General features: G+C 38.2%; 3 long non-coding RNA genes across 8 annotated transcripts; all 3 read right to left on the reverse strand.

Moving 5' to 3' along the window:
- Positions 1 to 29: 29 nt before the first annotated feature.
- On the reverse strand, positions 30 to 2,277 carry LOC124311646. Of its 3 annotated transcripts, none has more exons than XR_006910069.1 (5): positions 1,943 to 2,277; positions 901 to 994; positions 734 to 836; positions 417 to 574; positions 30 to 345 (listed from the first exon to the last, which is right to left on the reverse strand). It is a non-coding gene; the product is annotated as an uncharacterized LOC124311646 (long non-coding RNA). The 3 variants fall into 3 exon arrangements; XR_006910067.1 differs by having other exon boundaries at positions 722 to 836; positions 1,943 to 2,276; XR_006910068.1 differs by lacking the exon at positions 1,943 to 2,277 and adding an exon at positions 1,087 to 1,203 and having other exon boundaries at positions 722 to 836.
- A 1,060-nt stretch (positions 2,278 to 3,337) lies between these two features.
- LOC124311620 lies at positions 3,338 to 6,142 on the reverse strand. 4 transcript variants are annotated; one of them, XR_006910020.1, is made up of 6 exons: positions 5,696 to 6,141; positions 5,418 to 5,623; positions 5,189 to 5,349; positions 4,640 to 5,125; positions 3,592 to 4,526; positions 3,338 to 3,516 (listed from the first exon to the last, which is right to left on the reverse strand). It is a non-coding gene; the product is annotated as an uncharacterized LOC124311620 (long non-coding RNA). The 4 variants fall into 4 exon arrangements; XR_006910022.1 differs by having other exon boundaries at positions 4,640 to 5,051; positions 5,126 to 5,349; XR_006910019.1 differs by having other exon boundaries at positions 4,640 to 5,349; positions 5,696 to 6,142.
- A 633-nt stretch (positions 6,143 to 6,775) lies between these two features.
- Positions 6,776 to 12,880, reverse strand: LOC124311682. The gene is made up of 4 exons (XR_006910125.1): positions 12,740 to 12,880; positions 12,484 to 12,581; positions 12,035 to 12,263; positions 6,776 to 7,543 (listed from the first exon to the last, which is right to left on the reverse strand). It is a non-coding gene; the product is annotated as an uncharacterized LOC124311682 (long non-coding RNA).
- Between the last annotated feature and the right edge of the window lie 1,459 nt (positions 12,881 to 14,339).

Raw genomic sequence — 14,339 nt, forward strand, 5'->3', positions numbered from 1 at the left:
GGTTCAAGACAAATGTTGATCTATAAGCAATTTATACCCAAATAAAACAAACCTAACAAACTCCTTTTATCTCATTTGGGTGATAAACTGCTTTTGAAACTTGCACACACAGTCAATAAAGACAAGGGGAGACACTGCCTTAAGTGAATGCAGCCAGGGAGATTACCTGGCCAATGGTTAAGAGAAACCAGAAAAATAGAGAAGAGTTGAGGAACAATTCGAGAGCGATTAACCATAGTAGGCTTCCGGCTTAGACATCCAACAACTACCAGTCTTGAATTACAGCTTTCTCTTTTCAGTTTTCACCAATAGATGAAGCCCATGATAAGTAGCGAAGGAGTTACCCTGTTGGCAGAATGAACATTTATTAGGATGGCAATAATTTTAAATTAGATTTTAGCGACAGAAAGCAATACCTCAAATCAAAAGGGCCTGTTTAAGGAAGTAAAAAGGGGTGAGAGCAGCAAACGGGCTACCAAACAAAGGACCTTGTTGACTGTATACCCATTGTCCTTTTTCTTCAAAGACGTGACTTCTCATTAAGTATGTCATGCAAAATTACAAACCCAAGAACCTGTAAATAAAAAATAAAAAATTAAGTCACCTTGTTTATAATTTGTGTCATCAATGTGCTATTATATAGACACCAGTGCAGATCAATACTTTAAATACATATTAGACTGCAACAAAGAAAGTTTGGTGACATGACAAGTAAAATTACACACTGAACTACCAATCAGTTATCCAAGGTTTAGAAGATGGAATGAGAGATTGGTCCATGCTGGGGTTGGTGATCTAGCAAGTCCAATATAATCAGTCGATAATTATGATGAATCCTTATAAAAGATGAGAACAATATATATTTCAGCAATACTTGATTAAGCTAGTGTTGGTTGTTACCTCTGTCATTTGGATGACACATTCAGTAGGATAGCTACCAAAATTTACAGCACAATAGTTGACAGTAGGCTGCATGCCCCTTTCACATTTTCTCCTGGAAATTAATGAGAAATATGAAGGTTATTAAACACATATACAAAAAGAACACATGCCCAACAAATTGCACACAAAATATATCCAATTTACCAACGAATTCATTGGTAATTTAAAAAAAAAATAGCTGTGGCTGAACTGTTGACAACGAGCCGCCATAAGCACATATCAACACAATATCCTTCACGCCATCTATTAGACACGTCCAAAACTGACCGGCTTTAGATAGTAAAAAAGTCACAAAAGTAATCAAAAAGACCATTTCTGTTTGCTTAAACTGGCAAAGGAGTCTTTAGAATTGTGCAGAGAACAAAGCTCACTTTTTAGTTTTATGCAAATTTTCCGGAAGTATACCGGAAGTAAGCGATAGCGCCTCAACCATTGAGCTGCCGACCAAATAAACCAAATATTCGTGATCTACGTGAGATTTGGGGTCGATTAGATGTGATTTAAACGAAATCCATATTTTGGCCAAAATCGAGAATTTTCCTGAACTATAGGTCAGGAAAATTTTCAAAACCGGAAGTACGAAAACGTACAAAAGAAAACATGAACTTTACCACAAATTTGACAAGGATCACGAATATGTGGTTATTTTGTTTGTCAAATGAATATTTACTGAACTACTGACTGAAAAGAGAAAACCGGAAGTAGAAAAAAAAACACATTTTGAAAAATCTAACAAGTGAGCTTTGTTGCTGAAACAGAAACTGACAGTTATCAGTCACCCAAAAAATTTTTGAAGTAGCATTGAGAAATCTCAACAGAGATGTGCAAAGTAAACGTAACTAAACTGATTCTGACAGGTAAAAAATTATCAGTCTATGCCGTCTAGTGTCAGAAAGAAGAAACGTTTAAAATTAAACATGAAAACAATGTCCGCTCTAGCTCGTTGACACTCAGTTGAAAGAACTGACAAAAAAAGGTAACAAATAACTTTGATACTCACATAACGTTCTCCTTGCAAAATTTCACCAACAAGCAATGAAGCAACCACACAGCATCACAACTGTCAGACGAAATCCCAAGGTGATGATGGACGCCAGTTCAACTTCTACACACTTCAACAACCACACAACTTCACCAGTCCAACTTCTACTCTGAAGACAATGCAGTGATATTGGTTCATGTGCCTTGTCTTCAAGTGATTCCAGTCATTTCAGCACCTGGGCAACAGGGCTTGGATAGTGAATTGCTGAAAGGAAAAACACCCAGCTGGTTAGGAAAACCTGCCAGTTATTCAGAATGCTTTTCTATTCACCGCAGCATACTACAAGGCAACAGCAAATGTTAAGTAAATCTCTAAAATGATGGTGAAAATGAATTTTTTCCACACTACCCTATCTGACAACAACCGACAACAACATTATGTAGGCTAACTGGCTCATTTGATTCTCACTCTAGGAACTGGACATCTAAATAATCACCTATCACCTCATTAGCTTTATTCCTGTAATTCTGCACTTTGTCTTACTTGTGATAAATCTTTCTTTTTTTCTGTAGGTTACAATGACCATTGATAATTGGAGAGCCGCATTGGAATGTGACAGGTTGTCTGGGCTAAAAGCCCTACTAAATAGATTCCTTTGGGGAAACTTTGTTTGCTCCTAAGTTACACAGTACACAACTACACATGATAAGTTACTTAAAAATAAATTCAGATTAGGAATTCGAGGTAAGTTTAACCGATTTTAACTAACACAAAATTTAGCTAATGATTCTTAATGCGTTCTTGGCTCAATTTTTCAGAAGATTTCAGCTAAAGTTGAGTTGACCTAGGTGCAGCCTCAGTGCTTGTGAAAACAGAGAACAAACAGGACAATCCAATAATGCAAGCTATGTCTTCATAAACTAAATAGTTTGTATTTGCAAGGTACTTCTTTTGTCCAGGATTAAAAAAATCATTACTGTGGCATCTAATGTATAACATTTCAAATTAACAATCTGCATTCAAGTCATAGATAATCTCTAAAATATGACTACATTCTCCAGATCCAATTCTTTGCTGTTATTTATTTTGCAGACAACTGCAAGACAGTACTATCACTCAAGTGGTTATGGTGAGTATCATTTAATTAAGTAGGCTACTGTTTTAAGGAAATGTAAGATTGATAAATTAGATAAAGTTTATTGTGACGGAACAATTTTATTTGTCATACGTATTAATCGTATTATATTACTAGTAAACAATATGAAAATGTCACAAATAATTAATTAATGTAATTTCATTTGAAATGTGCAAATGATTTTTCCTTCCCTTCCCTCAATTTCCTCCTCCTTCCTTTCCTAATTGCAGCGATTTGTTTATTATTTATTCGGCATAAAATTCCTTGTGTTTGTTTTACTTTCTTCTTATATCTTAACATCCGAACGAAATAGACAAAAAGCCAATTGAACAAAATACAAATTGCAACTTTTAAAACACAATACCAGCACCAAGTAACAGCCAAAATTAAATGTGATGCACATAAATGTTAGCTGCAATATCAAACCTCATTGGACAGCAACAATCGGAACAGTAAACTGTAATTAAAATTAAGTGAAATCATTGATTATATTTTGTATCAATGGAAATGCTGGATGAAAACAAAAAATTACCGAAGAAGAAAGATTTGTTGAAATTTGTTGGTGCTCTAGTAGTGTAGTAACTCGGGGCATAGGAATACTATGGAACTTCGGTGTGTAGGTCGTAGCAGCGTAAGTAGTGGTGTAACACTCAGGAACGTTGCTGGTAGTACTTATGAGCCTCGGTTTGGTAGTAGCTTGGAGCAGAGTAATACTTGGGTTCCTCGGTGAAGTAAACTGGGGCGGCGGACGTGGTTGACTTGTGTAATATGCGACTTCTTTGATGTAGTACTTGGGAGCTTCGGTGTTGTAGCTAGGCTTTTAGCTACCGTTTGGGTTTAGTTATCAGCCGGAGCCTCGTTGTAGTAGCTGGGAACAGAGTAGTACTACTTTAGCCATCGGTGTAGTAGGTTGGGGCAGCATACGTATTCGTGTAGTACCCCGGTACCTTGTTGGTGTAGCTCGGGGCAGAGTAATACTTCGGGGCGTCAGTGTAGTAGCTGGGGGCAGTTAAGTTGTGGTATAATACACCAGTACCTTAGTGGTGTTGTACTTAAGGGTCTCGGCGCAGTAACTGGTCGTAGCGTGAGTTGCTTTTGGGTAGTAAGGCGGCGGCGTTGCAGTTTGGTATCCGCCATACCAAGAGAAGACATCGGTACACCAGTGGTCGACACAGTCATCAACGATACAACACCCAACAGCAGCACGACGCTATGGTTAACCGAGCAATTAGTTTTCACATTAATAATCAATAATAACTGGCATACTAACAAAAAGAGACAAACGGAATTGATACATAACTAAATAAAAAAATAAGAATATTTGCCCATAATTGCGAACTGGAAGTTGCCAATTTGCCATGTCGGAGATGCTCATTTGATTGAGTTTTATCGACATTTCTCTCGCTTAATAAGTTTTTCCTTCTCGTTATTCACCTTTCAACTCGAGCCGTGCGGTAATTGTACCTGCTTGAAAATGATGCAACACTTGTCATTGGTGTATTTTTCAATTGTAACTAGATTAACAAATTTGAAAAAATGTGGAATTTATACGATACTTCATGTAAAATCTGAATATTTACCATGATTGCAATTTGGTTCCACGATGAGGAATGCAGTTAGTGACAGATAATACACTGCAGTTGTTGCCGTGTCAGAGATACTCACTCGACTGATTTCTACCTCCTTTTCTCTCTCCTTTTATACGATTTTTTTCGCATCCTAACCTCATAAGCCTTGCGGCTATCTATTGTACCTGCTTAATAATGATGATATGAAACACGCCCCGTTCTCACCCAAAATCTACACCACTGCATGACAGGTTTAACGTAATCATCTCCGTGACCTTCGAGCAGGATGGACATGCAACCCTTTCTTCTGCAGCTTGCGGCTATTGACTTACTTGATAATGATGAAACACGTCCCGTTCTCACCCAACCTCTATGCAATGAAGAAGCTAAGACTTTACCACCCTGTTAAAAAAACCTGTGGAAACTTTTAAGGAAAAGTCACTTTACAAAAGATATCAAGTCCAAAATATGGATGTGGAACAGCAGCAAGAGACTAACCTGATGGAAGAATTATTAGATGACAATAATGTCAAACCAGATTGTTGAAACCGAAGGAAATACCTCATATCAATCAATCTTATATGAGCCTAAATTAGAACTCAAGTAGTGGTCATACAACCTTCTTATGGCTGCATTACCTCTCATTTTTCACTAAAAAAAGTGGCAGCAAAGAATTTTATTTTATGGGCTCTTCAATATCTTGGAGATTCAGCATAACTTAACTGTGAAAAGTTAATCTGAAATAAAGAAAATGATGTAACAATAAAACGAAACTGAATTGCTATCTTACACCAACTGCTATGTTCTCAGGTTCAAATGACTTGGTTATTGCTAGTTTCATTCGCCAACACTAGGAAAGAGAATACAGATCTATCAAATCTGGCAAAAGAAGGTGTTTCCATGGCTCTGTTAAAAACTGAATTAGAAAGAAGTTGAACCAAAATCATATCAGCCAAGCTATTTGAAACAAATCAACAGTTGCAATCCCTGGAGCTCCTACAACCCCGTTTCAAATAGGAAGAACGATTAGAAATATGCAGCTCAAAAAGTATTGAAAAAAAAGTTTACCATTATTTCTTTGATTGAACTTGATAAACAGGGAATTTGTCTAATCAATGAGAAATGAAAATTTGTCATGAAAATCAGACAATGATCTGTAAAGTGTCATGTTGTTGCATCATGGGTGGAAATTCTTTAACATCAAATTAAATAAATATTGACATCATGTTTTCATGCCACAAGGATTTAGGTATACAACCATTTAGCTTGGCAAAAAAGGACACCTGTGCAACTGAGTTGCCGTACATCTGACATCACGTTTTGAAAATGGCTATGAAAATATTCAATCGTTTCACAGAGAACATATTACTCTACATCACTCATAACGGTTTACCAACAACATATTTTACCATCCAAATACATCAGACCGAAACACCAAATTCCTTTGGACCTGATCAATTTTCACAACTTTTTCATCCACCTGATTGATGATGAATGTGACTGTGATGAGCTTCCGGCTTCGGCTTTGCGTACTCACTCGCTGTCCAATGACTCCAATCCAATCCGGACATCCGGTATGCCCATCCATGCGACATTGTTTCCAGGTTTTTTGCTTTAACGATGCTAATAAGAACAGTTTTCCATGCCGCGAGATGGAGCACGGAATACGGATAGCTCGACGATTTCGCCATAGACAAAGACCACTGGTTGAAGCTCTTCATAAGAAAATTAACATGGCCAACTGTCGCCAGAATTCTTGCTACCCTTCCTCCGATTTCTCCAACCCCGTATTACTTGTCCTGCCCTCTAGTGTACGTTTTCATCTCTACACTCTGCTTACTTCTATTCAATTGCAATGATTCAATTGATTTCTCTGCTTTTGTAATTAGCTAATGTCAAAATTTAATACAATTTGACTTCTTAATAAAAATTATTAAGGCAAAATTACCTAAAACTATTAAACGCCAGCAAAGAATTTTACCAAGACAGAAGGAAAACAATCTTCGTCTGCAAAACCCTTCGTAGCCTCGGTGCAGTACAGTACTTTGTCCGCTAGAGGCACTACAATCGATACGGGAGCTCGGGGTCAGTAGGGATAGGGCTAAAAGGATAGCACAGCATCAACCAGTGGTCTTTGTCTATGATTTCGCCATCTAGGGTGGAGCATTTTTACTATACCGTTAACGTTAACGGACACATTAGTTATAACGTTAAAAAACAGCAACTCTAGATCTAGATAGATAGCGAAGTCGTCGAGCTACTCTCAGTGACAAACAGGGCATTACAAAACTATGACTGAATGAGCCATCTAATTGTGGGATTACACAAAATTTAAATCATCATTAAATCTTGCATTGTAATTTATTTCAAACTTAAAGATGCTTTTTTAATACAGTGTTCTAGTGTTCTTAATGTCACAATATTTGTTATTACAAACTCTGTAATGTGTGTTTGATGTCATTACCATTAGCATATTACTTTAACCATTACATAGCTTTTTGGCATTGGCACTACCTTTCCAATTAATGCGTTAACCTCTGCGAAATCTCATAGCGCTTAAACGTTAAAAAAAATGCTTTGCTTTCTTCACCTAATAATGCTTCTTGTAAATGAATGATTTTTTTCCCCTTCTTGCTTCACTCTTAAAAGACGCCGAAAGCAGAGAAGAGAAAAAAAAATATATCCTCAGTGTATAGTTTCCCTTCCGGAAATATCAGGTTACTTGGCAGACGGAGCTCCTCTCTCTTCCCTCCGTTGTTCATCCTCCCTCTTCCCTATAGGCCCACCATTCTTCAATGCATTTCCTTCAAATATTGTGTTTTGTAAAACTTTGACAGGAGGTTGATTCCATAATACGATCATCTCATTTCAGCCGGAATTATAAGGGCAAACAAATGAAGATGTAAACACGTGCGTCTGAAAAGGAAACGAAGAAGAATAAATCATGTGTGGAATAATATTATTTACAGGTAACATGTCATTAGGAACACATAAAAGAAACCAGAAAACTTCTTCATTTTGAGTGTGGAATATGAGTTTCCTGTATAAAGAATTCATTAATATCTGGACAGATAAACAACCTTATTAGGTTATTAAGATTTTCTCTGGCTCAAACTTCACAAAACTTTTCTTATCAAATTAAGCTTCAAGTCTTCAACATACCAATCTGAATTCTCGGTCCTGCAGTCTACATTTGGACTGATGTTTTTTAGACTACAGTATTAAAAACCTTTTAGTGAATAATATATCCGGCTAAAAATACGTTTTCTGTCTCGGTAATTCCGCTTCCCCCTTCCGAATGAGAATGAATGTTTACCCGTAAGCCGCCCAGATGATTCATGACTTTTGAGTGATTGAGGATGAATTTCTGTAGGCTGAAAGTGTCGAATGCTGTAGTCACCGATTTCGAAAGGGATCTAAAGCGATCATGAGTCGGATGGAAAATAGGTGAATGATTTATAGGTTGTCAAAATACTGTAACAGATTATAATGCTGTTGGGGGGAGAACTGTGGATGGCTGTTTGTCAATATATAGTCTGTTAGCGACTTGTTTGTGCATTTGAGAGCTATTATAATGCAGCGATGCGCCAGATGAAAGAGAGAGAAGAAAAAAAGTGTGCGGAAGTTTCGTTTCGAGTTACACCGAATTGCTGTGTGTGTGTGCTTTCTGAATGAAAAGTCAATAAGAGGGAGGGACCCTTGTAGGAGGAGCTGACGAGGACGAGAAGCAGCAGTATAGACTTTCACCCTTTCCAACATTTGTGAGCGAGCACTCCGGCCGGCTCCGCACAGCGGCACAGATTCACACCTGCATATTTATAAGAACCGGAAAAGAGGGTTGCTACTTTCCCTTCTTATAGTCATAGAAAAGGTTTTTTTGTGTGTGTGTGTCTACAGTTAGAGTCCTTTTGTTTATTTTTTTATTACTCTCTTGTCCTTGTCTTGATAACCACATGGCATTGTACTATTTTCTTTATATTCTGAAATCTGAGCTAGCTAGCATATGAACTTATATGTAATAAGTTAATTATGCCTTAATGAAATTCAAGCGTCTATTGAGCCAATTACAACGCTACACACAGCAACAAATATGTAATAAAAGCCGAATAAAAGAAAATTGTTTAGTCGTTCACTGCTACTACAGCACAATCACCTTAGCATTAGATCAACAGTATAGAAAATTTCCCATTCATAAAATTACTTCACGTTTAGTAAAAAAAGGGCGCATCAATGACTAAAGACAAACTTATAAGAAGAGATATTTATTTAGGGCGCAGCTGGTATCAGAGTTTTGAAGTACGGCGCACTTTAAGTTAATGGTACAGTACATTGAGAATAAACCCCACCAGGATTGGAAATCTATTTTGTATGGTTCCATGTTTTTTGGACTTTCCCAGAAAAACGACTCCAGGTGGAGATTCATCAGGAACTGCTGGGACACGTACTCTGCAAAGGTTTTCTAGACCAGACGCCGGCCTGTTCGGCTCACACAATTGTATCGATTTTTTTTATGGCAAAATTCAAAAACAGAGCATCTGGGTCTATACAGCACACGCCAACTGTTCGAAAAGATTGTAGACGACTGCAGAGTTTCTAACCCCCCTCCTTTGATGAGTTTTGCAAATGCTGTGCAAGCAGTGTTCAAGGCTTCAAGCTGCTGTTCAGCACGCCTGGTTGATTACCAAGATGAAACTGTTTTTAACTGCTGGGGTAATACTATACAGTCGTCGATGACAACTAAGTTACATCTTGCTTGTAGAAAACTAGCTATAGCGAGTGCTGCTGCTGCCGCTGGTTTCCATTCGAACTTATGGTCGACTGGCACTCTTCACAGCCCTACAGACGTTGCCACCTGTGGCCTGTGGGTGCTGATGCAATGTGTTCTATAGTCGGGTCCAGTAACGCACCAGTTTATTTACGACTCTAGAAGCCAAGGCGACGACAAGAACCTTAATTTCTATATATTCGTCAACTGCTGCGTGATCTATACATTAGCACGCAGCCTAGATACATTCACGAGAGAAGCAGGTCTGGCTTGTTCGAATGTAATAGGACTTACTGCATGTAAAGTCTGGACAGAGTCAAGCGACAGTCGTTTAAGTATACAAACCCATCACGCTCTATTTTCCAACGCGCGATAATTGATGTCTTTCGTCACTTTCTTGTTTTTGAGGGGAAACGGTGTTCATGACATGTTTCAGACTCAACTGGAAAAGTAGCCCCTCTAAAGGGGACGAAAAAGAGCGGAAAAAAAATGGTTAACAGTTCCCAAATTTAAAACTAAGCCATGTAGGTTTTAGCAGGCGTTATGGTATAGACTACCAATGATTTCTCGGATAAAAAAAAAAAATTGCATTAAAGATTCCAGCAGTTTATAAGCTTGTTAGTTTGGGTGTTAAACACGCTAACCCGCGCTAAACGTAATTATGAAACATATTCGAAATTTCGAGCTTAGTTCACAGCTTAGAATTTTAAAATTCTAAATTAAAATACATTAATTGCCAGGATAGTCGTCGTCCACACATTTGTGTTTTTTTTTTCAGTCTATCTCGTTTTTCTCTTTTTACTGATCAGCAGCTCTTAAAGTTGATAGATTTGGCTGAAAGATGGCGCTTGGCAGAGCCTGACTGAAGAGTACCAGAGTCCCGCTCTTCACTTGAAGCTCTTTAACATCGATCAACAATTTAAAAAAAAATATGCCTCCGGTCGTGTTCTTGATTTTCAAGGTGGAAAAATAAAAGAGGTAAAAAAGGAATCGAGAAAAGGGAAAATTTCTAATAGTTGACTGAATGCGTGTGAAAGTTAGATATTTGCCTTGCAACCGCTAAACCACAACACCGGATGGGAATGTTCGCTGCAGTGCCGTTTTAAACGTAATTGGTCTAAAATAGCTTTCCGTTCAATGCCAGCGCTTCCCAGATTAAATTCCCATATTAATATGCAAATATATCCAAAGTATTTCTGTTATAAGCAATTTCGCCTTTTACTTTCATATGTCGAATTATTAAATTTAAATATAGCGATTGCCGATCATCGGTGTCAAGAGAAAAAGAAAAATCTCCATTGCCATTTGTTCGGTGTAGTTATAACTTGATTTGTTGGGACGCATTCTTTCTTATACCGTATAGGTATGCGGTGTGTATATACCCAGCATTAATCGTTAATTTCTGGTTAAATATCTTTTCAAGATATACATGGGAATTGGGATGGGACCCGGACCCAAAGAAGAAGAAAGAAAAACATGTAAAGAAGAAGAGACACTTGGGAATTAGTTTCCTTTTCACATCATATGCTTTTAAGCTTTAGACGGTTAAATATCGATAATGAGCCGCCCAGAAAAAAAAATGAGAACCATCGCGCGGTAGGTCGTCCATTTCAGCTTATGCTGTTGTTGTTTTTTCTTGACTAGATTTTCAAATTCGACATCCCCTTGTGTGCAATCCTGGTTCTTTTTTTTTTTTTTTTTTTTTTTTTTTTTTTTTTTTTAAAGAAGTCACCAACAGGAGTAAGAAGAATACGGTGACAGGTAAAAAATCATTAAAATATATCAGTGAAAGGAGCACATATAGCCTTTGTGCGCAGGGCGGCTCTCTAGTCCGTTTCTTTCCTCAACATCTCACTCTTTTGGAGATGGCCTCTGATGCCGACGCCATCATCCTTGAGCCCAGGTCAATGCTCAGCTTTGGAGAGAGAGAGAGAGAGCACACAATGCCGTGTTTAGAGGAATGGGGAAACAAAAGTGAATAAGTAAAACCTCTTGTTCATCAGTTTACCCATCGACTGCTGGGAATTTAGAGAAACCGAAAGGACCCGGACCCCTAGCATATCCAGTTTATGCCCGATTTAGTTTTGATCGCGCATACTAGATCAGCACCGTGGAGAATGCAGCTTTCAGTTATGTTCCTTTGAACTGGAATGAATAATTTTTTTTTTGTCTTCTCAATTTTGTTTATAATTTTTTCTTGGTTTTTGCTGAATAAACTTTTTTAAGGGAAAGTTCAATTTTCGTCTTAACTGGGTGAGGCAATCTAATTTGGGAGGTTGAAGAGGGATACATGTTTTATAAGATAAACGAGGAGGTGCCGGCAGGCTCCTGCTCCTCTTGGTAAAAAAATTGTTTTGTTGTGCTTTGATTAAAGTGATTAAAGTTCAAGTATTTTCGAATGAGATGGTTTTCTACCCACAGAAAAAGTTGTGAGGTATGAAACAAAACAAGCCTGATCTGTTCGACATATGAGATTTTTAGTGAACCCTTATTGAGAGAAAACAAAAACGGAGAGAGAAAACAGTTGCAGTCAAACGCCTAGCACAGCAATAAACATAGTCCGTGTGACTACGTAACGATTTCTAATCAACCCCACCTAAAATTTTCCAAAAGGAAGAATAGATATCAATTTTGTCTCCTACCTTTAGGCCAGGGAAATACAGCCACAGGCATCTGTACAGTTGCTCCATCCATCCGATGAAGAGTTAAATGACAGCAGACGGGATAGGGTAAAAAGGGTGTCCCTCGTGAATACACCCACATTCACATGGGCGTACACGAACGACATTTAAAGAAAGGGGAAAAAGAGAGATCCGTAACTCGATTGACAATGCCTTCGATTGCATTGCAATGGGATGGGATGATTTGTACCTAAATAAAAATAGAAAATGGGTTACGAAAAAATATTGGCAGCAGAAACAACAATAAGTCAGGAAAAGTTGAAAATGAGACACTGGGTCTACCCCCCTAATTGTTGATAAATGGGAGAATTAGAGGTTTACGTGGAATACACTGCATTGATGCAGGTAATGTAGCATTAAAATGTGTAGTAAGTCACAGGTCAATTAAAGTAAAGGAAATTTATCTTTACCCAAGCGATGATCATGAGATTGTTGCTGACAACAGGTTAACACCTGCACAAGAAAAACTTGCAGATTGTGTAGTTATGATGGGTCTCTGGCCTCAAATCTGCAAAACAGGAAAAGGTTACATAGTAAACAAACTGCCATGCATCGACAGGGCAATCACATGATCAATGCTAGTCCAAACATTTCCCAAATTTGGAATAGATTTTACTATTCTATAGCTCCCACAATCGTTATATTTGTATTCCTAGTATTATTTACCCGCTAAACAGCATGGAGTATGTCGGTTATCATGAACAAATAAATCTATAACAAATCTTTAACTTTGTCTCTGACTTTTTCGAAATTTTTTAACTAATCGAGAGCAGACGACACTTGTCCAATTTTCTTCTAATCAGCATCCGCTGAACGAATCGTGATTATTTTCATATCAATTTGTTTGTCTCAACAATTTTGATTAAGCCCACCCTGGACGGACAAGATCCAAGTAAAAATTTGTACAAAACCCCGCAAATTATCCGAAATACCAACCCTTATAACACCCCCCCCCCCCCCAGAACCCTCTTGGCTTCCAAGAGGGAATCAACCAACTAGAACTTCCGCTTTCAACTGTCCAAGGTGCGTGGTCTGCAGGTTCATTTGCTGAGGTCTGAAGTTGTTTTTTTCCTTTTTTTTCATCGCGTTACTCTTGAGAGAATTTCGTATTTGTCTAGGAAACCACCTGCAACGACTCCATGTAAGAAGGGGAAGTCATTAATGCAGGCATTCACCTGCTCCTGCTATACCTATTGCGGTTCGACCGAGTTCAGCCCCACCATCGTCCAGCACCATGACTGTATAGACTATACACATCCCATGCTGTTTGGATCCTCTTCACTGCGTTCGACTTGTGCGCTCGCTTGTCTCTCCTTGCAAGAAGATCTTTTGTAACGTCAAAACTTTGCCGGAAATATCCAATGACTAGGATATGTCGACCGGACAGTTGGTGCCCACATACAAACCTCACTGCGAGGTCAAGACGGCCGACCATAGTTTTTCGCATTATTTTTAAAAAATTTCCGAAAGAATTTCGAATAAGCTGAATGACGAAAAAAAAGAAGAGATCAACGAATTAACTGCGTGTAATTGAAATGTTAAGGTCGAAAGTTTTGATTCAATGGAGAAAGAAATAATGATGAAAAATGCAACTCACCTTTCCGCCTTTTCAGGACCTTTGGAAAATGGCCTCTTTACCTGTTTCATGACTTCCATTGCGTCTCTTATTTTATTTTTTTGTGCATTATCTCTCCCTATAATTTTTCTCTCCCCATCTGGGTAGGTATAGCAAGACAAGAAGAAGAGAAACAACAGAAAGTTGTTTATCTTTATAGGTAGCTGATGCATTGTGGTAAAATGAGGCGGGTCCATTCTATATATTATATCTTTCTATTATGCCCGTTTTCCAGCTCATCTGTCGATCGTTTCACGGTAGTCAGTATATATATATACCTGTTACTCAAACATCACTGATGCCGTGCCGATGAAATCACGCAATAGCCCTTGTGCTGCTCACCCCACATCATCTCTCCAACCCCGGGTATATGCTGCTATATGAGAAAATGGGTCAATGTTTCGGTGCTTTATAGGTCGTTTGTGCTTCATCTTTTTGAGGTTCACGACGACCCATTTGAATCCTTATGACCCCATTTCTGTAATTCAACTGCAAGAGAATTGAACAAGTAAATATCATTGAATCGATTTTAAATTTTATTTGTCGAGGGGGTTCGTGGTTTCTTGTATACATACGGACAGAGTGGGCATACGATTGATTGGGATCTAATAGCACGGCTCTAGGGGGTAATGTCTATGAGGAGGGTTGGAA

Source organism: Daphnia pulicaria, chromosome 8, assembly GCF_021234035.1.
Source record: "Daphnia pulicaria isolate SC F1-1A chromosome 8, SC_F0-13Bv2, whole genome shotgun sequence".
Classification (NCBI taxonomy): domain Eukaryota; kingdom Metazoa; phylum Arthropoda; class Branchiopoda; order Diplostraca; family Daphniidae; genus Daphnia; species Daphnia pulicaria.